Source organism: Theropithecus gelada, chromosome 3 (assembly GCF_003255815.1).
Source record: "Theropithecus gelada isolate Dixy chromosome 3, Tgel_1.0, whole genome shotgun sequence".
NCBI classification, from domain to species: domain Eukaryota; kingdom Metazoa; phylum Chordata; class Mammalia; order Primates; family Cercopithecidae; genus Theropithecus; species Theropithecus gelada.
Window position 1 is genome coordinate 99,472,860 of NC_037670.1, and position 7,499 is coordinate 99,480,358.

At 39.3% G+C, this 7,499-nt stretch overlaps 1 pseudogene across 1 annotated transcript; it reads left to right on the forward strand.

The window, feature by feature from the left end:
- Nucleotides 1–5,528: 5,528 nt before the first annotated feature.
- On the forward strand, nucleotides 5,529–6,432 carry LOC112620686 (annotated as a pseudogene). Its single transcript, XR_003118569.1, has one exon. The product of XR_003118569.1 is annotated as a 40S ribosomal protein S2 pseudogene (transcript).
- Nucleotides 6,433–7,499: the final 1,067 nt, after the last annotated feature.

The window sequence follows — 7,499 nt, forward strand, 5'->3', positions numbered from 1 at the left end:
GGTGTGCTCCCGTAGTCCCAGCTACTTGGAGGCTGAGGCAGGAGAATGGCGTTAACCTGGGAGGCAGAGCTTGCAGTGAGCCGAGATTGCGCCACTGCACTCTAGCCTGGGCAACAAAGCGAGACTCCGTCTCAAAAAAAAAAAAAAAAAAAAAGATTCATTGCAAAAGCCGGGCGCGGTGGCTCACACCTGTAATCCCAGCACTTTGGGAGGCCAAGGCGGGAGGATCACAAGGTCAAGAAATCAAGACCATCCTGTCCAACATGGTGAAACCCTGTCTCTACTAAAAAATATAAAAAATAGCCAGGCGTGGTGGCGCATGCTTGTAGTTTCAGTTACTCAGAAGGCTGAGGCAGGGGAATCACTTGAATCTGGGAGGCAGAGGTTGCAATGAGCTGAGATTGTGCCACAGAACTCCAACCTGGCAACAGAGCAAGACACCGTCTCAAAAAAAAAAAAAAAAAAAAAAAAAGATTCATTGCAAAAAGGCCATCACCAAGGCTTATACTCATCAGACTATCTAAATTCAACATGGAAAAAAAAAAAAAAATTAAGAGCAGTGAGAAAAAAAGCATCAATTCACCTATAAAAGAAAATCTATCAGACTAACTGCGTGCTTCTCAGCAGAAACCTTGCAAGCCAGAAGGGATTAGGTTCCTATCTCTAGCCTCCTTAAACAGAATAACTGCCAGCCATGAATGTTGTATACAGAAAAACTGTTTCATAAATGAAGAAGAAATAGTCATTTTCAGACAAACAAATGCTGAGGAAATTGGTTACTACCAGACCAACCGTACAAGAAATGCTAAAAGGAGTTGTAAATCCTGAAACCAAGGTTGGATATGCACCAAAAAGAACTTCTAGAAAATATAAAACTCACAAGGCCTGTAAAACAATAACACAACAACAGAAAACAAAGTATATAGGAAACAATTAACATGATGAATGGAACTGTATGTCGTATCTCAATATTAACATTGAATACAAATGGGTTAAATGCTCCATTTAATGATAAAGATTGGCAGAATAAATAAAAAGCCACAAATCGAATATCTGCTGTCTTCAAGAGACCCTCCTAATACATAATATTTTATATAAAATCAAAGTGAAAGGGTGGGAAATATATTCCACAACAAAGGAAATAAAAAACAAGCAGGAGCAGCTATTCTTGTATCAGATAAAACAGACTTTAAAGCAAAAACAGTAAAAAAAAAAATGACAAAGAACCTCATTACATAATTATAAAAAAAAATCAATCCAACAAAAAGATATTACAATTCTAAATTTATCTGCACCTAACACTGGAGCAATCAGATTCATAAAGCAGTTACTACTTGACTTAAGAAATGAGATAACAACACAATAATGGTGAGGGAGTTCAATACTTCACTGATAGCATTAGACAGATCATCAAGAAAGAAAGTCAATAAAGAAGCAATGGGGAAAGAAAAAAAAAAAAGAAATAATGGGGGGCCAGGAGTGGTGGCTCATGCCTGTAATCCCAGCACTTTGGGAGGCCAAGGCGGGTGGATCACAAGGTCACAAGGTCAGGAATTTGAGACCAGCCTGGCCAATATGGCAAAACCCGTTTCTACTAAAAATATAAAAAAGTAGCTTGGCATGGTGGTGTGCACCTATGTTCCCAGCTACTCGGGAGGCTGAGGCAGGAGAATCGCTTGAACCCAGGAAGCGGAGATTGAAGTGAGATGAGATTGTGCTACTGCACTCCAGCCTGGGCAGTAGAGGGAGACTCTGTCTCAAAAAAAAGAAAAAAAAGAAAAAAAGTAGCTGGGCATGGTGGTGGGCACCTGTAAATCCTAACTACTCAGGAGGCTGAGGCAGGAGAATTACCTGAACCCAGGAGGCAGAGGTTGCAGTGAGCTGAGATTGTGCCACTGTACTCCAGCTTGGGCAACAAGAGTTAAACTCAATCTCAAAAAAAGAGAAAAGAAACAATGGACTTAAACTACACTCTTGAACAAATTAACAGATATATATTGAACATTCTACCCAAGAACTGAAGAATATACATTATTCTCATCAGCCCATGGAATATTCTCCAAGATAGACCATATTACAGGCTATAAAACAAGTCTCAATTAATTCTAAAAAAATTGAAATTATATCAAGTAGTTTCTCAGAGCACAGTGGAATAAAACTAGAAATCAACTCCAAAAGGTACCACCAAAACTATACAAATAAATGGAAATTAAGCAATCTGCTCCTGAATGATTTTTTTGGTTACCAATGAAATTAAGATGAAAATTTTAAAAAAAATTCTTTGAAATGAATAATAGTGACACAAGTTGTCAACACCTTTGGGATAAAGCAAAAGCATTTCTAAGGGGAAGGATTATAGCACAAAATGCCTACATCAAAAAGTTTGAAAGATCACAAATTGACAACTTAATGTTATAACTCAAGAAACTAGAGAAACAAGAACAAACTGACCCCAAAGCTAGCAGAAGAAAGGAAATAACAAGGATCAGAGCAGAATTAATTGAAATTGAAACAAAAAAAAAATACAAAACATCAATGAAACAAAAAGCTGGTTATTTGAATAGAAAAACAAAATTAATAGACCATTAGCTAGATTAACCAAGAAGAGAGAAGCTTCAAATAAGCTCAGTTAGAAATGAAAATGGAGATATTTACAACTGATACCACAAAAATACAAAGATTGTTTGAGACTATTGTGAATACCTCTATGCACACAAACCAGAAAATCTAGAGGAGATGGATAAATTCCTGGAAACATACAGACCTCTTAGATTAAACCAGGAAGAAATCGGAACCCTGACAGATCAATAATAAGTAGCGACATTGAATCAGTAATTAAAAAAAAAAAAGGCCAATTAAAAAAAAGTCCAGGACCTGATGGCTTCACAGTTGAATTCTACAAGATATTCAAAGATGAAATTGTCCCAATCCTACAGAAACTATTCCAAAAGATTGAGAAAGAGGGAATCCTCCCTGAATCATTCTATGAGGACAGTATCACTGTGATACCAAAACCATGAAAGAACATAACAAATAAAGAAAACTACAGAGCAATATCCCTAAGGAACATAGATGCAAAAATCCTCAAGAAAATACTAGCTAACTGAATTCAATAGCACATAAAAAAAGATAATACATCATCATCAAATGGGTTTCATCCCAAAGATACAGGGATGATTTAGCATACACAAGTCAATAAACGTGGTACATCACATAAACAGAATTAAAAACAAAAACTATATGATCATCTCAATAGATGCAAAAAAGCATTCAATAAAATCCAGCATCACTTAATGATAAACCCCTCAACAAAAATAGGCATACAGGGGCCAAACCTCAAATGAATAAAGGCCATCTATGACAAAACCACTACCAACATCATAATGAATGGGAAAAAGTTGAAAGCATTCCCCCTGAGAACTAAAACAACACAAGGATGCCTACTTTCACCACTTCTATTCAAATGGTACTGGAATTCCTAGCCAGTGCAATCAGGCAAGAGAAAGAAAGGGCATCCAGATTTAAAAAATGAGGAAGTCAAACTACTACTGTTTGCTGATGATATGACTGCATTCCTAGAAAACTCTAGGCACCTCCAAAAGACTCCTATACTTGATAAAAGAAAATTCCATAAAGTCTCAGGTTACAAAATCAATGTACACAAATCAGTAGCACTGCCATACACCAACAACAGTCAAGCTGAGAATTAAATCAAAAACTCAAATCCCTTTTACAACAGCTGCAAATAATAAAAAATAAAATACTTAGAAACATATTTAACCAAGGAGGTGAAAGATCTCTACAAGGAGAGCTACAAAACACTGCTGAAAGAAATCAGAGATGATACAGACAAATGGAAACACATACCATGCTCATGGTTTGGCGGCCTTAGCCTTCCTAGAGATTTAGATATCCAAATACAAGAAGATACAAAAACCTCCTGAAAAATTCATTGCAAAAAGGTCATCGCCAAGGCATATAGTCATCAGACTACCCAAATTCAACTGAAGGAAATTATTCTAAGAGCAGTGAGAAAAAAAGCATCAATTCACCTATAAAGGAAAATCTTTCAGACTAACAGCAGACGTCTCAGCAGAAACCTTACAACCCTGAAGGGATCAGAGTCCTACCTTTAGCCTCCTTAAACAGAATAACTGCTTATTGTAAAATTGACCATACTGTGTTATAAAAATGATCATATTGCCCAAAGTAATTGACAGATTCAATGCAATTTCCATGAAAATACCAAAATTATTTTTCACACAATCAGAAAAAACAACTCCGAAAATTTGTATGGAACCAACAAATAATCCAAATAGCCAAATAATTCCTAAGCAAAAAAATAAATATTGGGGCATCACACTTCCAGACTTCAAGTTATACTACAAGACTACAGTTGCCAAAACACCATGGTGCTGGTATAAAAGTTGGCACACAGACCAATGTAAAAGTATAGAGAACCCAGAAATAAAGATAAATACAACTAACTGATCTCTAACAACATATACAAAAACATAAACTGGGGAAAGGACATCCAATTTACTAAATGGTGCCAGTATAACTGCTAGCCACATACAGAAGCATAAAACTGGATCCCTATCTTTCACCTTACACAAAAATCCACTCAAGACAGATCAAAAACTTAAATCTAAGACCCAAAACCATAAAAATTCTAAGAGATAATTTTGGAAAAACTCTTCTGAATATTGACCTAGGCAAAGAATTCATGAATAAAACCCAACAGCAAATGCAACAAAAACAAAAATATATAAATGGGACCTGATTAAATTAAAAAGCTTCTGCACAGCAAAAGAATCATCAGAGTAAACAGACAACCCACAGAATGGGAGAAAATATTTCCAAACTCTGCATCTGACAAAGGACTAGTATCCAGAATCTACAAGGGACTCAAACAGTATCAGCAAGAAAGCAACAAATAATCCCATCAAAAAGTGTGCAAATGACATGAAAAGATACTTCTGAAAAGAAGATATACAAATGGCCAAAAAAAAAACATGAAAAATGTTCAGCATTACTAATCATCAGAGAAATGCAAATTAAAACCACAGTGAGATACCACCTTACTCCTGCAAGAATGGCCAATATGAGAAAGTCAAAAAATAACACATGTTGGTGTGGATGTGGTGAAAGAGGAATGGTTATACACTGCTGATGGGAATATAAATTAGTACAAACTCCATAGAAAACAGCATGGAGATTCCTTGAAGAACTAAAAGTAGATCTACCATTTGATCTAGCAATCTCACTACTGAGTATCTATCTAAAGGAAAAAAAAAAAAAAAAAAACAGTAATTATGTGAAAAAGACACATGAACACTTAACGTTTATTGCAGTCAAATTAACAACTGCAAAGATAGGAAACTAACTTAAGTGCCCATCGACCAATGAGTGGACAAAGATAATGTGGTATAAATATACCATGGACTTCTTCTCCAAGAGAACACCAAATGGCGGATGACGCCGGTGCAGCGGGGGGGGGGGGGGGGGGGGGGCGGGGGGGCGGGGCCGGCCGGGGGGGGGGGGGCGGGGGCCCTGGTGGCCCTGGGATGGGGAACCGCGGTGGCTTCCGCGGAGGTTTCGGCAGTGGCATCCGGGGCCGGGGTCGCGGCCGTGGACGGGGCCGGGGCCAAGGCCGCGGAGCTCGCGGAGGCAAAGCCGAGGATAAGGAGTGGATGCCCGTCACTAAGCTGGGCCGCTTGGTCAAGGACATGAAGATCAAGTCCCTGGAGGAGATCTACCTCTTCTCTTTGCCCATTAAGGAATCTGAGATCATTGACTTTTTCTTGGGGGCTTCTCTCAAAGACGAGGTTTTGAAGATTATGCCGGTGCAGAAGCAGACCCCTGCTGGCCAGCGCACCAGGTTCAAGGCGTTTGTTGCTATCGGGGACTACAATGGCCACGTCGGCCTGGGTGTTAAGTGCTCCAAGGAGGTGGCCACTGCCATCCGTGGGGCCATCATCCTGGCCAAACTCTCCATTGTCCCAGTGCGCAGAGGCTACTGGGGGAACAAGATCGGCAAGCCCCACACCGTCCCTTGCAAGGTGACAGGCCGCTGCGGCTCTGTGCTCGTGCGCCTCATCCCTGCACCCAGGGGCACTGGCATCGTCTCAGCGCCTGTGCCCAAGAAGCTGCTCATGATGGCTGGTATTGATGACTGCTACACCTCAGCCCGGGGCTGCACTGCCACCCTGGGCAACTTCGCCAAGGCCACCTTCGATGCCATCTCTAAGACCTACAGCTACCTGACCCCTGACCTCTGGAAGGAGACTGTGTTTACCAAGTCTCCCTATCAGGAATTCACTGACCACCTTGTCAAGACCCACACCAGAGTCTCTGTGCAGCGGACCCAGGCTCCAGCTGTGGCTACAACATAGGGTTTTTATACAAGAAAAATAAAGTGAATTAAGCCTGTTACTAAAAAATATATATATATACACACCATGGAATATAACTCAGCCATAAAAATATAACCATGAAATATAACTCAGCCATAAAAAGGTGTGAAATAATGTCTTTTGCAGCAGTTTGGATGAAGCTGGAGGCTATTATTCTAAGTGAATTAACTCAAAAACCAAACACCATATGTTCTCATTTTATGTGGGGACTAAGCCTTCAGTGCCCAAAGGCATACAGAGTGATACAATGAACTTTGGAGACTCAGAACGAGGAGAGGGTCAGGAAAGTGTATGATTAAAAAAACTGCATATTGGGTACAGTGTATACTACTCAGGTGACCTTGCACTAAAATCTGAGAATTCACCACTATGTAATTCATCCATGTAACCAAAAACCACCTGTACCCCAAAAGCTATTGAAATAAAAAAATTAAATTAAAAAAATGATTGCCATACAGACTCACATTATGTCTACATCATAAAACTCTATGCTTTAGAGTTGGATTTTTTTAGTTAGTTTGTTTGTTTTTTGAAAACAGGGTCTCACTCTGTCATCCAGGCTGGAGTGCAATGGTGTAATCTTGGCTCACCGCAGCCTTGATCTCCTGGATTCAAGCAATCCTCCCCCACTTAGCCTCGCAAGTAGCTGGGACTACAGATGCATGCTTGTTTTTAATTAAGAAACCACCTCTAAGAGGTAAGTTGTATGATGGTATATGTGACAATTATTTGTCATTTCTGTAGACATTTTTGGATATCATAACTCATCTCTAGGCTTCTATGCAGAAGATACTCTGGGTTGATTAGAGCCAAAATAAAAAGTTGAAATGTTAAATTAGGTTAGTTTTCAATGGGATCAGATATATTGACTCAGAGTTATGTGGAAACTTGGCTACTTTCCCTGCTATTTCTCAGAATATGTTGCTGCTCCTTCACCAAGCTGATCATTATTTCAGGAAGTAACTTTCTCCATATCTCCACTGTGTGTGTGTGTGTGTGTGTGTGTGTGTGTGTGTGTGTGTGTGTGTGCATTTTCATACCCTCCTTCCCAATTCCTACTCCAAGATAATAGCAAATAAACAA